This window comes from Anabrus simplex, chromosome 2 (genome assembly GCF_040414725.1).
Source record: "Anabrus simplex isolate iqAnaSimp1 chromosome 2, ASM4041472v1, whole genome shotgun sequence".
Lineage (NCBI taxonomy): Eukaryota > Metazoa > Arthropoda > Insecta > Orthoptera > Tettigoniidae > Anabrus > Anabrus simplex.
The window spans coordinates 1,195,781,938-1,195,799,644 of NC_090266.1; the positions used below are offsets into that span (position 1 = coordinate 1,195,781,938).

General features: G+C 43.2%; 1 protein-coding gene across 1 annotated transcript in view; it reads left to right on the forward strand.

Moving 5' to 3' along the window:
* Window positions 1-1,536: 1,536 nt before the first annotated feature.
* Window positions 1,537-17,707, forward strand: part of LOC136863405 (serine-enriched protein) — a 274,549-nt gene continuing 258,378 nt past the window's right edge. Inside the window, exon 1 of the mRNA XM_067139816.2 lies at window positions 1,537-1,622. The gene's annotated coding sequence lies outside the window, so the exon portion shown is untranslated. The remainder of the gene's footprint in view (window positions 1,623-17,707) is intronic.

A 17,707-nucleotide genomic window follows, 5' to 3' on the forward strand; every position in this document is an offset into this window, starting at 1 on the left:
TTCGAATCCCACTGTCGGCAGCCCTGAAGATGGTTTTCCGTGGTTTCCCATTTTCACACCTGGCAAATGCTGGGGTTGTACCTTAATTAAGGCCAAGGCCGCTTCCTTCCAACTCCTAGGCCATTCCTATCCCATCGCCGACATAAGACCTATCTGTGTCGGTGCGACGTAAAGCCACTAGCAAAAAAATAAAAAATAAAAAATTGAACTCCTTTAGACAAAAAGCATCCTCGATTCAGGATTGTGCTTTAGAATCAGCCCCTTGGTCAGTAATACTATTGCTTTAATATAAGTAGTTTCTGGGAAGGTGAGGCATTGCGGGTCGGATCCACTGATTGTTTTAAATGCATATTCATCCATTCATTCTTCATCATCACGTTTTGAATTCTGGTCAGTGGATGAATTTTGGACATTTAAATTGTCATTGCATTTCGTCTCATTTTGTAGCCTACCATTAGGGGCCGATGACCTAGATGTTAGGCCCCTTTAAACAACAAGCATCATCATCAACATCTTCTCTATGAGTAGGAGATTTGTTTCTAAATTCCAAGACTTCCTAACGAGGAACCAAAGCAGTGCCTTGTCGAGTAAGCAGCTCCCAATTGCCGTACAACACTCACAAATTCATTGATCAATTCTTTCTTGTCCTGTCCCTATTTTATTATTTGTTTGTCGGGCTCCTTGAACGGTCAGCGTACAGTACTGGCCTACAGTTCAGAGAGCCCCGGCTTCTATTTCGGCCGGGCCGGTGATTATAACAGTGTGTGGTTAATTCTTACGGCTCGGGGACTGGGTATTTGTCCCAACACATTCCTCCTCATATTCACACAACACACTGCACTACAAAACACCATAGAAACAACGCAATAGCGAATACATCCCTCGACATAGGCTTGGCGGCAGGAACATCCGCCCTAAAACCAGGCCACGTCCACATGTGGGACACAATTCGCACCCGCGACCTCACCTCTGTGGAGAAAGCGGTAGAAGCCGAAGAAGAATGCATTCACTTATTATTTGTCTCTAGAAACCACAGAACGTATTTGGACAAAATATTTATCTTTTTACCTTTGCTGGTGAGGAACATCATCTGGAGTTGGATTTATCGCTGTCCGGCGCTTTGTAACGCTGTCCTTTTTTTTTTTTTGTGGTGGTGGTGGTGGTGGTGTTCTGGAAATAAATATAAATAGAATGACAATATTATTATAAAGCTCCAGAAAAGTATTTTTGTTGAAACGTACAGAATGAAAAAGAGCTCAGAAAGCCGAATCTCGCGATGAAACCACAGGAATCTCACAGGAAGTTCATTCTGTTCTTTAAGTCTATTTGTCCCATACAATCATCTCTCGGACACGATCCCTTTCACACTCCCATCTCGTTGTATCGTATGGGAATAAATGACTAGCTTCGAAAGGAACAAAGATCAGCAAAGTCATTCATGAAGTGCAGGCAGGTAACGGTTTGTTCCTTCCCCCTCCACGTCCAGCTAGAAACGCTGCGGTGATGTTTGTTGTTTTCATGCTACAAGGTTGGCAGAAGAGGTCAGTGGTCGTCCAGGCCCGGCATCAGCTGGAGCTTGTTCGCAGCAGGTATATTTGTGCAGCCAGGTAATCGTCCGTAAGGTAAGACATTAAGGATTTCTCGATTTATTAATAGTACGTTGTGGTCTGGCTTTGAGTTTTAAGAGTAAAACTGCCTCCTTTGTGCATGCTGTGCGAGATAAATGAGCTTCCGGCAAGGCCGTGCAGTGCACTGAGGATGCCTGGCATTCTTCTTGTCTTTCATGAGCAGAGCGTTGTGAAGGAAGCAATTACTTGAATAATAGCAGTTAGGTGAACAGGAATGTTGAATTTCGTAGCATAATCTCTGCCAGGAATGGCTTTATTTCAAGTTATTCTACACGCTTCTTTTAACGACTTCAGAAGGCCGTGCGGCGTCCTGTTGACGGGCCGGGGACCATCTCGACCTTGTTTTCTTGGAAACGTCACGATTCATTTTAAAGTCCAGCGAGAATGGTGGTGCTCCAGTGTCGCGAACTTCGAAATCCTGTTTGTATAACTGTCATTCATTCTAACCAGCGACGACTCGTGACTTAACATTGAGTCGAAGTGTCAGTAGTTTCTGATCATTTTAGTGGAGTAAGAACACATCACATATTAATTACTAATACAGATATAATGTTCGGTGAGCGGGGGGGGGGGGGGGGGTGTTGGCCTTCAGAACTTCTTCCTGCAGGCTTCAAAATGCTCTTATCGACAACTGAAAAGAAAACCCGCTATAAATTGTAACTTGCATGTATCTATCAGGGCAAAATAATAATAATAATAATAATAATAATAATAATAATAATAATAATGATGTTTCACTGCCCCGAATAATAGGCATGATATTTTTAGTAAAGAGTCTTCTGCAGTTTACCTCACTTACATGGGAAAAGCCCAAAACATACTTCTAATAAGTTCCTCTTCCTTGTATCTGGTACCGAAGAGGTAGGTTGCTGAGTACCAATTGTAATATTGTGAATAAAGTAATAACACAAGTGGGCCGATGACCTAGATGTTAGGCCCCTTTAAACAAGAAGCATCATAATCTTCTTCATCATCATCATCATCATCATCAATGATACAAGTAGACGTTTCATATTGGAGGTGCTGACACATTGGCTTTGAATATCGTGAATGTTACCGCCGATAAACTGTAAAGTGCTCTAAATGAGAAGATCTGTCTGTTGCTAGCCGCCGCTTGACTGTAGCAAAATAAACTGGTTGTGTTCTTTAAATTAGGTATAATTTTAAGACCAACTTGAACACATTAAATTTTACGCAATTAGTGCCATGGTGTTATGCACACATTTGGGCACAATAGGTGATTATTTCCTTAATGTATGTTCCAATATTCATGGTATACTGTAGTAGTCAGTAGGGGGCATTTCATAGGCGTGAAATGACACTTGTTCATCTGACAGTCATACTTGACGTAATTCTCCTAAACTTACAGTACATTCCCCATGGCTCTTCAAATTCTTTTTCCGATAATTTGTTGTCTCCAAAATGCTCACATTTAGGATTTATGAAGAGAGTACACGATTGATTTCATTTAACAGGCCATAGTGTTAGTGAAATGACAACTTAGCGTTTCAGCTTCTAATGGGGTGAACAAACGTGCTTGTTTGATAAGATAGAATTGGGATAGGATATGAAAAACTTGAGTATATTTTATCATTACATCTAGCCTTATATAACTCATGAAGTTACATTTGAACCATTGTAGTAGGTACATAACATGAACAGTGTTACATATGATTCATAATTGTGACAGATTTTTTTTATATCATCGAGCAACTTATTGCTCAGAATATTGAGAACATAGGCCTAGTTTAACTTTAGGGTTGTTATATCCACATTTGCATTATATCTCGTTAAAGATAACAGGTAGCTGTTGTGGCCCCAGGTGCGAAAACAGCTTTGAGTCACTGAAAAGAAATGTACTGGTATTTATCAGAAATAATAATAATAATAATAATAATAATAATAATAATAATTTTTGCTAGTGGGTTTACGTCGCACCGACACACATAGGTCTTATGGTGACGATTTATAATAATAATAATAATAATAATAATAATAATAATAATAATAATGGGTTTATCGGGCGAGTTGGCCGTGCGGTTAGGAGCGCGCAGCTGTGAGCTTGCATCCGGGAGATAGTGGGTTCGGACCCCACTGTCGGCAGCCTTGAAGATGGTTTTCCGTGGTTTCCCATTTTCACACCAGGCAAATGCTGGCTGGGGCTGTACCTTAATTAAGGCCACGGCCGTTTCCTTCCCATACGCCTAGGCCTTTCCTGTCCCATCGTCGCCATAAGACCTATCTGTGTCGGTGCGACGTAAAGCAAATAAGCAAAGAAAATGGTTTTATGTCCCACAAATTACTTTTACGGTTTTCAGAGACGTCGAGGTGTCGTAAATTTTGTCCTACCGTTCTTTCACATGCCAGTAATCCCACCCATATGAGGCAGGTGTATTTGAGCACCTTCAAACTGAACCAGGGTCGAACCCGCCAAAGTGGGTTCAGAAAGCCAGTATTCCTTCGCCTGTGCCATCCAGCCTACCTAATTAGATAATGTTTGGTTGATGTATATTTTCCAGGTTGATTTCAGTGGTAAAAAATTTAATGGTGTGTGGCCTCCGAATATGCCTGGTGCAGGTCTTTCGAGTAGACATCGTATAGGCGACTGTGAATCTGAGGATGGACCTTGCCTGTGATGAATTCTGATGATGAAGACAGAGCACACACACCGAGCCCTCAAGCCATCGGAATTAACCGATGAAGGTTACAATCCCCGCCGCGGCCGGGAATCGAACCCGGGACCCATTGGACCAAAGGTCAGCACCCTAATCATTAGCCATGGAGCCGGAAATTTGAGCGGTGAAGTTGATCGTTCGCCTTTCTGTTCCCAAAGAAGAGGGTTCGATTCCTCCTGAGGTCAGAGACATTTAAGGGGGTTTAGAAGCGATCTCAGTTCTTCTTCTTCTTCTTCTTCTTCTTCTTAGTGTAGTGTAGTGCATAATATTATTATTATTATTATTATTATTATTATTATTATTATTATTAGTAGTAGTAGTAGTAGTAGTAGTAGTAATAGTAGTAGTAGTAGTAGTATTAAGTGCTCTATAGCCTAGGTAAACATAAGTAATCCATCTTCATAATCTCTCCTGCTGTTATCATGGACCTCACGGGATTTATCCAATCTTCTCAATAGCTCTTCTTTTACTTTCTCCTAAATCGGTACACGACGTGGCATGCGGTGGTTATTTATTGTCTTACCGAAGCTGTGAGAAAGGAAAAAAAAACGTTAAAATATCGCTGTTTCTTGATATCGTAAAGAAATACGATCTAATACGTCAAAGTACAATGCATAAATAATTCAAAAAATTTAAATTTGCGCAAACAAAATACTGAGCTTTTGCATTAACTTCAAATTGCTGATGTTAGCACTATTCAGGACTTCCGACTACTATCTTCCTACCGAGCGAGCTGGCCGTGCGGTTAGGGGCGCGCATCTGTGACCTTGTAATCGGGAGATAGTGGGTTCGAACCACACTGTCTGCAGCCCTGAATATGGTTTTCCGTGTTTTCTCATTTTAACACTAGGCAAATTCTGGGGCTGTTCCTTAGTTAAGGCCATGGCTGCTTCCTTCCCACTCCTAGCCCTTTCCTATCGTCGATGTAAGACATCTGTTTCAGTACGACCTAAACCAAATCGTTGAATGAATGAAACGTTCCTCTAGTGCTCGAAAACTTATTTCAGGGATTATTATGCAGACAGCAGGCGCTCTATCATGACTTCAATAAAGAGGGAGGGGGAGGGGGAGAGGGTGGGGGAGGCGCCACCAGGGTTGGACCATCGTCGCCACTTGCATGACGCGTTGGCAGACTGGAGAGCGGTCTAGTAGTGTGAAAACCGCTCACCCATCTGTTACCGATTAGTAAGAAAAAATAAAGCCGGTGATTCTGCGTTCTCACGGACGGCGATGTGAAATGTATTTTATACGATGTATACACGTATCATAAAGAATGGAGCCAAATTCTTAATTTTTAATTCGATGGCTCTTTATGGATAAAAGTAACCAGTTCTCCTCATGCATTTTTTTTTTTTTTTACTGCTTTGAAAATTCGTTCGCCTATATTGTTCGGCGCCGTTGAATTTCAGAAATGAAAGATATTTCATAATTATCAAGCTCCAGTGTCAGGGGGTCGCTTCTCGTGTGTCGAGTGACAGACTGATGCCGTGTTTCTGGAACGTGAGATCTAGCCAGTGGCGTATGCTGGGATCAAGACGTGGGCTACCACTAGACTTAGGTTACCCCCTTTCGATAGTTGTTTTAGTGAACGTCAAGCCTTAAGCGTTTTGAGCCACCGGAGAAGCTGCTGTGTTGTCAAAACTGTTTCACAAGCTACTGCCCTGGCTTCTGCTAGTTGCTTTACGTGCACCGACACAGATAGGTCTTATGGCGACGATGGTATAGGAAAGGCCCAGCGGTCGTGGCCATAAATAAGGTCCACCCCCAGCATTTTCCTGGTGTGAAAATGGGAAACCACGCGAAACCATCTTCAGGGCTGCCGACAGCGTGATTCGAACCCACGCTCCTAACCGCACGGCCCTGGCTTCTGCCACTACCAATACTCAACACCTGATCAGTGGAAATGGTAGCCTAGGGTTTAGCAGATTAAAGCCCAGCTTTGTTGCTAAATGGATAGAATGCTTGCCTTTGGTCCGATGGCCCCGCTTCAGTTCTTGGAATCAACCTTCTCGTACGCTTAATTCCCTTGGCTTGGGGGGATGGGTATTTACGACGTCTTCGCCATTCATTTCATCCTCATCATTAGGTCACCGCCAAGCCTTTCCAGAGGCTATGCATTATTATTATTATTATTATTATTATTATTATTATTATTATTATTATTATTATTATTATTATTATTATTACCGGTATTATTATTAAATTAAAATGTAGAATTTTGCAGCATTACCAGCGGTTGTATCCGTCGTTCACTGGTTTATTAGCTTCCTTGGTAGATCGGTGATGGTGTTCAACCCATGATCACGGGTTCTGAGAACAATAATAATACTGAAATACAGACATAATTTTCTCAGCTATAAACAATCCGCAAGAAGACTTTGTACATGCAACAGCAAACACGTGGGTTTGACACCGTAGTGCATGGGTCAATCGTGTCCGTTCGGAGGCTTCTGGAGAATTTCGAGTCTGAGCTCTCTCGTGGCGAACTGATGGGGCGAAGCCTTGCACACCTAGCCCCTCGGTCCCCGCTCCTACCGGACATTCAGCAGCGAGCCGCACAAGGTGAGTTGACGGGAGAGGGAAACGGAGCTTCGGCTGCAAAATCAGTCTCCGATGGCTTGCACTTAGAAATACGAGCGGCGTTTTATCTCCTTACTTTCAAGTTTTGTAAACGAAACAGTGCGTCAGATGCTTACATTACAATGCGCTTTAGATTCGCGTCGTTCTCTTGAGGTTTGGACTTCACTTTTTAAAACAACTTTTTATGGATAAAAATACATGTTTGCGTGTTTTACACTTCGTACTTTTACATAGGATATGTCTCATTATCTATAACAAGTCCTTTCCACTCCCACTATCTTGTTGGTTCTTGAACATTCTTACATTGCTATGGCAATAATTGATTACCAGTAACGACCTGTTCCTGTGTAAAAAACAATGAATAGATCTTGTGCCTAATTCCTCGGCACTGTTGGTACTGTTGGTACACATATAGAACACAACACCAATAATAGGTTCATTCCAACACGAGTCCGTGACCGTCCGACGCATGCGCAGTTGAGAGAAAGCGTTCCAACACACACCAAACCGATCTCGGAATGATGCACTTACTCAAATTGGGCGTTCCAACATACCTCAAACTTCAGTTACAGGCCGTCAGAACTCGTCCGCGCCCTGTGGCATGTACTGGTAGTCGGGGGAGACAGGCTAGACAGCGTGTACCCTTAACATTTTGTAAACGAAATATTATTTAGTTAATTCAATTATATTTTAGAACATTAATTATTTCCACATTCATGACATTATTGTATTCCCCACTTTACTTATTTTCGTCTCACTTCGGCAATGCTCGGTCTCGCGTCAGTTACACGAAGCACGTGGGCGAAAGTAGACGCTGTCCATTCTGTGTATGTTCCCTTTGATTTTCAAAGCTTACAGAACCCACCATCTCCCGGATGCAAGCTCAAAGCACCTTTAATATTATTCACTGTGTTTCCTTAATCGCAAATATTTAGATATGTATAAACATTTGGCCGTGCGGTTAGGAGCGCGAAGCTGTGAGCTTGCATCCGGGAGATAGTGGGTTCGGACCCCACTGTCGGCAGCCTTGAAGATGGTTTTCCGTGGTTTCCCATTTTCACACCAGGCAAATGCTGGCTGGGGCTGTACCTTAATTAAGGCCACGGCCGTTTCCTTCCCATACGCCTAGGCCTTTCCTGTCCCATCGTCGCCATAAGACCTATCTGTGTCGGTGCGACGTAAAGCAAATAAGCAAAGAAAATGGTTTTATGTCCCACAAATTACTTTTACGGTTTTCAGAGACGTCGAGGTGTCGTAAATTTTGTCCTACCGTTCTTTCACATGCCAGTAATCCCACCCATATGAGGCAGGTGTATTTGAGCACCTTCAAACTGAACCAGGGTCGAACCCGCCAAAGTGGGTTCAGAAAGCCAGTATTCCTTCGCCTGTGCCATCCAGCCTACCTAATTAGATAATGTTTGGTTGATGTATATTTTCCAGGTTGATTTCAGTGGTAAAAAATTTAATGGTGTGTGGCCTCCGAATATGCCTGGTGCAGGTCTTTCGAGTAGACATCGTATAGGCGACTGTGAATCTGAGGATGGACCTTGCCTGTGATGAATTCTGATGATGAAGACAGAGCACACACACCGAGCCCTCAAGCCATCGGAATTAACCGATGAAGGTTACAATCCCCGCCGCGGCCGGGAATCGAACCCGGGACCCATTGGACCAAAGGTCAGCACCCTAATCATTAGCCATGGAGCCGGAAATTTGAGCGGTGAAGTTGATCGTTCGCCTTTCTGTTCCCAAAGAAGAGGGTTCGATTCCTCCTGAGGTCAGAGACATTTAAGGGGGTTTAGAAGCGATCTCAGTTCTTCTTCTTCTTCTTCTTCTTCTTAGTGTAGTGTAGTGCATAATATTATTATTATTATTATTATTATTATTATTATTATTATTATTATTAGTAGTAGTAGTAGTAGTAGTAGTAGTAATAGTAGTAGTAGTAGTAGTAGTATTAAGTGCTCTATAGCCTAGGTAAACATAAGTAATCCATCTTCATAATCTCTCCTGCTGTTATCATGGACCTCACGGGATTTATCCAATCTTCTCAATAGCTCTTCTTTTACTTTCTCCTAAATCGGTACACGACGTGGCATGCGGTGGTTATTTATTGTCTTACCGAAGCTGTGAGAAAGGAAAAAAAAACGTTAAAATATCGCTGTTTCTTGATATCGTAAAGAAATACGATCTAATACGTCAAAGTACAATGCATAAATAATTCAAAAAATTTAAATTTGCGCAAACAAAATACTGAGCTTTTGCATTAACTTCAAATTGCTGATGTTAGCACTATTCAGGACTTCCGACTACTATCTTCCTACCGAGCGAGCTGGCCGTGCGGTTAGGGGCGCGCATCTGTGACCTTGTAATCGGGAGATAGTGGGTTCGAACCACACTGTCTGCAGCCCTGAATATGGTTTTCCGTGTTTTCTCATTTTAACACTAGGCAAATTCTGGGGCTGTTCCTTAGTTAAGGCCATGGCTGCTTCCTTCCCACTCCTAGCCCTTTCCTATCGTCGATGTAAGACATCTGTTTCAGTACGACCTAAACCAAATCGTTGAATGAATGAAACGTTCCTCTAGTGCTCGAAAACTTATTTCAGGGATTATTATGCAGACAGCAGGCGCTCTATCATGACTTCAATAAAGAGGGAGGGGGAGGGGGAGAGGGTGGGGGAGGCGCCACCAGGGTTGGACCATCGTCGCCACTTGCATGACGCGTTGGCAGACTGGAGAGCGGTCTAGTAGTGTGAAAACCGCTCACCCATCTGTTACCGATTAGTAAGAAAAAATAAAGCCGGTGATTCTGCGTTCTCACGGACGGCGATGTGAAATGTATTTTATACGATGTATACACGTATCATAAAGAATGGAGCCAAATTCTTAATTTTTAATTCGATGGCTCTTTATGGATAAAAGTAACCAGTTCTCCTCATGCATTTTTTTTTTTTTTACTGCTTTGAAAATTCGTTCGCCTATATTGTTCGGCGCCGTTGAATTTCAGAAATGAAAGATATTTCATAATTATCAAGCTCCAGTGTCAGGGGGTCGCTTCTCGTGTGTCGAGTGACAGACTGATGCCGTGTTTCTGGAACGTGAGATCTAGCCAGTGGCGTATGCTGGGATCAAGACGTGGGCTACCACTAGACTTAGGTTACCCCCTTTCGATAGTTGTTTTAGTGAACGTCAAGCCTTAAGCGTTTTGAGCCACCGGAGAAGCTGCTGTGTTGTCAAAACTGTTTCACAAGCTACTGCCCTGGCTTCTGCTAGTTGCTTTACGTGCACCGACACAGATAGGTCTTATGGCGACGATGGTATAGGAAAGGCCCAGCGGTCGTGGCCATAAATAAGGTCCACCCCCAGCATTTTCCTGGTGTGAAAATGGGAAACCACGCGAAACCATCTTCAGGGCTGCCGACAGCGTGATTCGAACCCACGCTCCTAACCGCACGGCCCTGGCTTCTGCCACTACCAATACTCAACACCTGATCAGTGGAAATGGTAGCCTAGGGTTTAGCAGATTAAAGCCCAGCTTTGTTGCTAAATGGATAGAATGCTTGCCTTTGGTCCGATGGCCCCGCTTCAGTTCTTGGAATCAACCTTCTCGTACGCTTAATTCCCTTGGCTTGGGGGGATGGGTATTTACGACGTCTTCGCCATTCATTTCATCCTCATCATTAGGTCACCGCCAAGCCTTTCCAGAGGCTATGCATTATTATTATTATTATTATTATTATTATTATTATTATTATTATTATTATTATTATTATTACCGGTATTATTATTAAATTAAAATGTAGAATTTTGCAGCATTACCAGCGGTTGTATCCGTCGTTCACTGGTTTATTAGCTTCCTTGGTAGATCGGTGATGGTGTTCAACCCATGATCACGGGTTCTGAGAACAATAATAATACTGAAATACAGACATAATTTTCTCAGCTATAAACAATCCGCAAGAAGACTTTGTACATGCAACAGCAAACACGTGGGTTTGACACCGTAGTGCATGGGTCAATCGTGTCCGTTCGGAGGCTTCTGGAGAATTTCGAGTCTGAGCTCTCTCGTGGCGAACTGATGGGGCGAAGCCTTGCACACCTAGCCCCTCGGTCCCCGCTCCTACCGGACATTCAGCAGCGAGCCGCACAAGGTGAGTTGACGGGAGAGGGAAACGGAGCTTCGGCTGCAAAATCAGTCTCCGATGGCTTGCACTTAGAAATACGAGCGGCGTTTTATCTCCTTACTTTCAAGTTTTGTAAACGAAACAGTGCGTCAGATGCTTACATTACAATGCGCTTTAGATTCGCGTCGTTCTCTTGAGGTTTGGACTTCACTTTTTAAAACAACTTTTTATGGATAAAAATACATGTTTGCGTGTTTTACACTTCGTACTTTTACATAGGATATGTCTCATTATCTATAACAAGTCCTTTCCACTCCCACTATCTTGTTGGTTCTTGAACATTCTTACATTGCTATGGCAATAATTGATTACCAGTAACGACCTGTTCCTGTGTAAAAAACAATGAATAGATCTTGTGCCTAATTCCTCGGCACTGTTGGTACTGTTGGTACACATATAGAACACAACACCAATAATAGGTTCATTCCAACACGAGTCCGTGACCGTCCGACGCATGCGCAGTTGAGAGAAAGCGTTCCAACACACACCAAACCGATCTCGGAATGATGCACTTACTCAAATTGGGCGTTCCAACATACCTCAAACTTCAGTTACAGGCCGTCAGAACTCGTCCGCGCCCTGTGGCATGTACTGGTAGTCGGGGGAGACAGGCTAGACAGCGTGTACCCTTAACATTTTGTAAACGAAATATTATTTAGTTAATTCAATTATATTTTAGAACATTAATTATTTCCACATTCATGACATTATTGTATTCCCCACTTTACTTATTTTCGTCTCACTTCGGCAATGCTCGGTCTCGCGTCAGTTACACGAAGCACGTGGGCGAAAGTAGACGCTGTCCATTCTGTGTATGTTCCCTTTGATTTTCAAAGCTTACAGAACCCACCATCTCCCGGATGCAAGCTCAAAGCACCTTTAATATTATTCACTGTGTTTCCTTAATCGCAAATATTTAGATATGTATAAACATTCATCCAAGTTCTTTTTATCAAAGATTATCAGATTTCTTTTATCCAAGTTACTTAAATCATAGTTCCTTAACAGAGAAATACAAGCCTAAGACTTGGAGGCAGACATCCCTCCCTAACCAATTAAAACGAATATAAACCGCGTGTGTATTCCATACTTTATTAATTTTTAAAATACTCGATGTACTGTGTTCTATACATACTGAATTTCATCAGTATTTCAGTAATTTACCCTTTCCCTTTTCGCACGAATTTACAAACAACTAAACAGCGCAAGGTAATACGAAATACGCGCCAAACGCTTTGTTTACACGTCAGATTGCTGTCCAGGAAGTGTTCCAATACGATCACGTTTGGGACCAGTCGCTGACCGATCCCAAACCGCCGCATAGCCCAGAAGATGATGCATAAATCCGTTGGTGACAGTCAGAAACTTGTGTGTTGGAATGAAGCTAATAATAAAGATGATATTATAAAATTAGCAAACATTGTCTTGGTAAAAACATACACATTGAAGCATTTAAAGTTCTCCTTTTGCCTTTATAACTTCGCACTATTGAAATTTTGTTAGGAAGCATTACTACTGGTCCGTCTCTGTGGTGTAGTGGTTATTGTGTTTAGCTGCCAACCCCGGAGGTCCGGGTTCGATTCCCAACTCTGCCACGAAATTTGAAAAGTGGTACGAGGGCTGGAACGGTGTCCACTCAGCTTCAGGAGGTCAACTGAGTAGAGGTGGGTTCGATTCTCACCTCAGCCATCCTGGAAGTGGTTTTCCGTGGTTTCCCACTTCTCCTCCACGCAAATGCCGACATGGTACCCAACTTCAGGCCACGGCCGCTTTCTTCCCTCTTCCTTGTCTATCTCTTCCAGTCTTCCCATCCCCCCGCAAGACCCCTGTTCAGCATAACAGGTGAGGCCGCCTGGGCGAGGTATTGGTCATCCTCCCCAGTTGTATCCCCTGACTCAGAGTCTGAAGCTCCAGGACACTGCCCTTGAGGCGGTCGAGGTGGGATCCCTAGCTGAGTCCGAGGGAAAAAGCCAACCATAGAGGGTAAACAGATTGAGAAGCAGAAGAAAGAAGAAGAAGAAGCATTACTACTGTATGTAACCGTTATGATGAAAATAATAACAATAACATAAATAAACATAGCAACACACTCTTTTTGGCATTACAGAGCCAGAACGTTAACATAAATTTCAGAGAATTACAAAAGACAGATTAATATAGCAATTATTTTTCTTAATTCATATATTTTTCAGTATAGAAGTCTTACATTATTGAGTACAATCATGGACCATAATCTCCAACATATTTAGCTTTTGGTGACGATAAAACTTGACCAATACCATCTTGGTTATCTGGACATAAAGTATGGTGTCGAGGGTTCGAAGTTCCATGGGTTTTTAACATTGTATGCACGTACACTGCAATCTCTAACATTAGCACAGATGTAAAATGAGCTGAAGTTGTCCCAAAGGTGGGGCGTACAATCCATTCCGGTGGTACTTGAAAATGTCGGAATCGAGCAGCCCGTTTGATGTTATACGTCACGTATCGCCAAGCTTGCGTAACACGGGTATAATCATGCAGACGGTACATAGTGAACTTTCTGCCATACGAATATCATACAGTTTACTATTTGTCGGCACAATGTCATGAACAACTATAATCACTTTGCTTGAAGTTCTTTTCTTTCTTTTTTTTTTTTTTTTTTTGCTATTTGCTTTACGTCGCACCGACACAGATATGTCTTATGGCGACGAAGAGATAGGAGAGGCTTAGGAAGTGGAAGGAAGCGGCCGTGGCAATTAAGGTACAGCCCTGGCATTTGCCTGGTGTGAAAATGGGAAACCACGGAAAACCATCTGCAGGGTTGCCGACAGTGGGGCTCGAACCCACCATCTCCCGATTACTGGACACTGGCCGCACTTAAGCGACTGCAACTATCGAGCTCGGTGCTTGAAGTTCATGATGATGATGATGATGATGATTGTTTAAAGGAGCCTGACATGTAAGGTCATCGGCCCATAATGGTACGAGATGGACGACATGATATGGTAATTACAATTTTAAAATGTATCCACTGACTAGAGTTTAAGAAAAATGATGACGAACAATGATTGTGAGTTTAAAATAATCAGTGGATCTAATTCGCAATGCCTTATTTTCGGTAAAATGATAGATGATGGATTATAGTAGAAAAAGACATTGCCTTAAAGGCAATAATATATCATGCAAATAAAAAAACACAAACTAAAAACAGAGTCAAGTTAATAAAACGTAGGGAACAGTAATACAAATACTAATACGAAACACTACGTTTATATGCTATAAAACAAACCACTATCTCTCATAAAACGGATGACGAGGTCTGCTGACTGCTCGTCATCTCGCAGGATGAGGAAGATGTACTCGGCAGTTTTAGACTACGGCGCAGATCGACCGGGTCCACGCACTCCGTAAAGATGTGTACCACAGTAAGATAATCGCCGCAAGTACACACCGGAGGGGGTTCTCCTTTCAGTAAACAGGAGTGCGTTACTATACTGTGCCGATCCGAAGACGACATAGTATCACTGCTTCCCTCCGAGAAGCCTGAAGGGAAGTCCTCCATACCTTCGCTGTACCTTTCATCGCTCTCAGCTTATTTGGAAGTGGAATGGCGACTACTCCATCTCCCAATGGGACATAACCAAATGTCTCAGCTGAGAGCGAATATCACTTGCTGGAACCTTGGAAGCCACATAAACGGGATTCTGGTGCCGGCATCCAATCACCCGGCCAGCAGGTCCTGGATCCGCTGCACCAGAGGGTGCCGAGGAAAACATGTAGACTATCAACATACTGTAGCGAGCTCAAGGAGTCAGTACACAGAAGAAAGTGTCGGCGCTCATCGGACAGTGCGTACCGCAGAGCTTCACAGATAGCATAGAGCTATGCTGTGTACACGCTACAGACTTCTGTTAAAGGAAAAAGCAACCTATTACGGTCGACGACGAACGCACAGTCCACTTTCGTTTCTGCCCTCGAACCATCCGTGTAAACGACGACTGAATTTGGATACCGGCCAATAACTGACAGGAAGAGCCTCCGATAAATCGAAGGGTCCGTGCTTTCCTTCGGGCCAGTGTGCAGATCCAGGATTATTTCAGGTCATCGTATTATCCACGGAGGTACCCCACTTGGTTGTCTGACAAGACAGGGAACCGAAGGTACATCAAACAATCTTGCTTGAAGTTCAAGAGGAAGAACCATATGTGTAATATTCCTCCAGATGCGGTTCAAGTCACATACCAGAATAGACTGCTGAATCCTGGGAGCTACATATTGGCTACGCTGCAGAAATATAGATTGTTTTCGATGTCACGTTATTGTTCATAAAAGTATGTGGTAGATTGCTCATTTCATATTTCAGTTATCGTGCATGAGGGGCGAATTTATTCACATCATAAGATAGCCTTGTTAGCCCTCAGTATACGCCACTGGATTTAGCGCTTCGATAAAGCGCCCTCTTACTTTCAAGGCCTTGATCCTCTTTTCCTTATTAATTTTGTATCATGGTTGAGGCGTCGTGACTATTACAATTCAGCCATCTAGCTGATGAACTATACTCCGCCATATACAGGCTGTCACAGGAGGAATGGTCAATATTCAGGGATATGACAGGAACGATCATTTGAAGCAAAAAACTTCATGTGGACATATTGCCCACAAAAGAACCCACTAGCCAGACGGTGAACACGAGGGATCCCGAGGTGGACCGTTCGAGTCAGCAGCACATAATTTAGGGCGTTTTTAGATGTGGCGGGATTTTGAAGGTGTCGGGCAAATGACTCAGAAATACAACAAAAAGTATACAGTTATTCAACAATATCGAAATCAAATTATAAATTATAAATGGCTTTCTTCTGGTATTGAATTTTCTATAGTCTTTTAAACTTTATATTTCACTCATCTGTCTGTCTGTTAGGTCATCAGCACAGAGGCTGGTTGGATCCTCAAATAGCACCACCAAAGGCTATGCAGTTATAGAGAAACTGCAAAAACCAATGGCAGAGCCCAAATGAGGCGTACGAGGGAAGATGAGGAGTGAGGTAGTTTGCCATTGCTTTCCTCACTCGACCAGCTACTGCAGCACGACTGATCCTATGAGCAACACCTTTCATAACACTCAGACACTAGTTGTGTTAATATTTGCAATAATTTAAGGTATTTCAAAACAAAACTTCTTCGTGTCCACGACGATGAAAATTATCAAACTGAAAAATAGAATACGTCTCCCATTAATGTTCTGATTAAATAAAAATTAAATGGGTGGGTTATCAGAGTTTCCAAGTTGCTTCCATAATTTTATCAGATTATGGGTTTCAAGTCCGCCTCTGTGGTGTAGTGGTTAGTGTGATTAGCTGCCACACCCGGAGGCCCGGGTTTGATTCCCGGCTCTGCCACGAAATTTGAAAAGTAGTACGAGGGCTGGAACGCGGTCCACTCAGCCTCGGGAGTTCAACTGAGTAGAGGTGGGTTCGATTACCACCTCAGCCATCCTGGAAGTGGTTTCCGTGGATTCCCACTTCTCCTCCAGGCAAATGCTGGGATGATACCTAACTTAAGACCACGGCCGCTTCCTTCCCTCTTCCTTGTCTAGCCCTTCCAATCTTCCCATTCCCCCGCAAGGCCGCTGTTCAGCATAGCCTGGGCGAGGTATTGGTCATCCTCCCCAGTTGTATCCCCGACCCGATGTCTGAAGTTTCAGGACACTGCCCTTGAGGCGGTAGAGGTGGGATCCCTCGCTGAGTCTGAAGGAAAAGCCAACCCTGGCGGGTAAACAGATTAAGAAGAAGATTTCAAAGAAAAATATTTAATGGGGCTTATAACTGCATCCTCTGCGAACCATGTGGCCTTGCCGCGGTGGGGAGGCTTGCGTGTCCCAATGATGCAGATAGCCGAGCCGCAGGTGGAACCATATCGGATGGGTATCTGTTGAGAGACCAGACTAACGAATGGTTCATCGGAAGGGGGGTAGCAGCCTTTCGGTAGTTGCAAGGGCGGCAGTCTAGATGATTGACTGATGCGGCCTTGTAATAATACTCAACATGGCTTAGCTGTGTTGATACTGCTACACGGCTGAAAGCAACGGGAAACTACAGCCGTAACCACCTCCCGAGGACATGCAGCTCTCTCTGTATGAATGATGTACTGATGATGGCTTACTCCCGGGTAAAATATTCCGGAGGTAAACTAGTGCCCCATTCGGATCTCCGGGTGGGGACTACACGAGAGGGGGCGATCATCAGGAAGATGGATACTGACATTCTGCGAGTCGGAGCGTGGAATGTTAGAAGTTTGAATCGTTGTGGTAGGTTAGAGAATCTGAAAAGGGAGATGGGTAGGCTAAAGTTAGATGTAGTTGGTATAAGTGAAGTACGTTGGCAGGAAGAACAAGATTTTTGGTCAGGCAACTACCGCATTATCAACACAAAATCAATCAGGGGAAATGCAGGAGTTGGTTTAATAATGAATAAGAAAATAGGGCAGTGGGTAAGCTACTACAACCAGCACAGTGAAAGAATTATTGTCGTCAAGATAGACACCAAACCAGTGCCCACCAAAATAGTGCAGGTCTATATGCCTACTAGTTCAGCGGATGATGAAGAAATCGAAAGAATATATGAGGAGATAGAAGATTTAATACAGTATGCAAAACTTG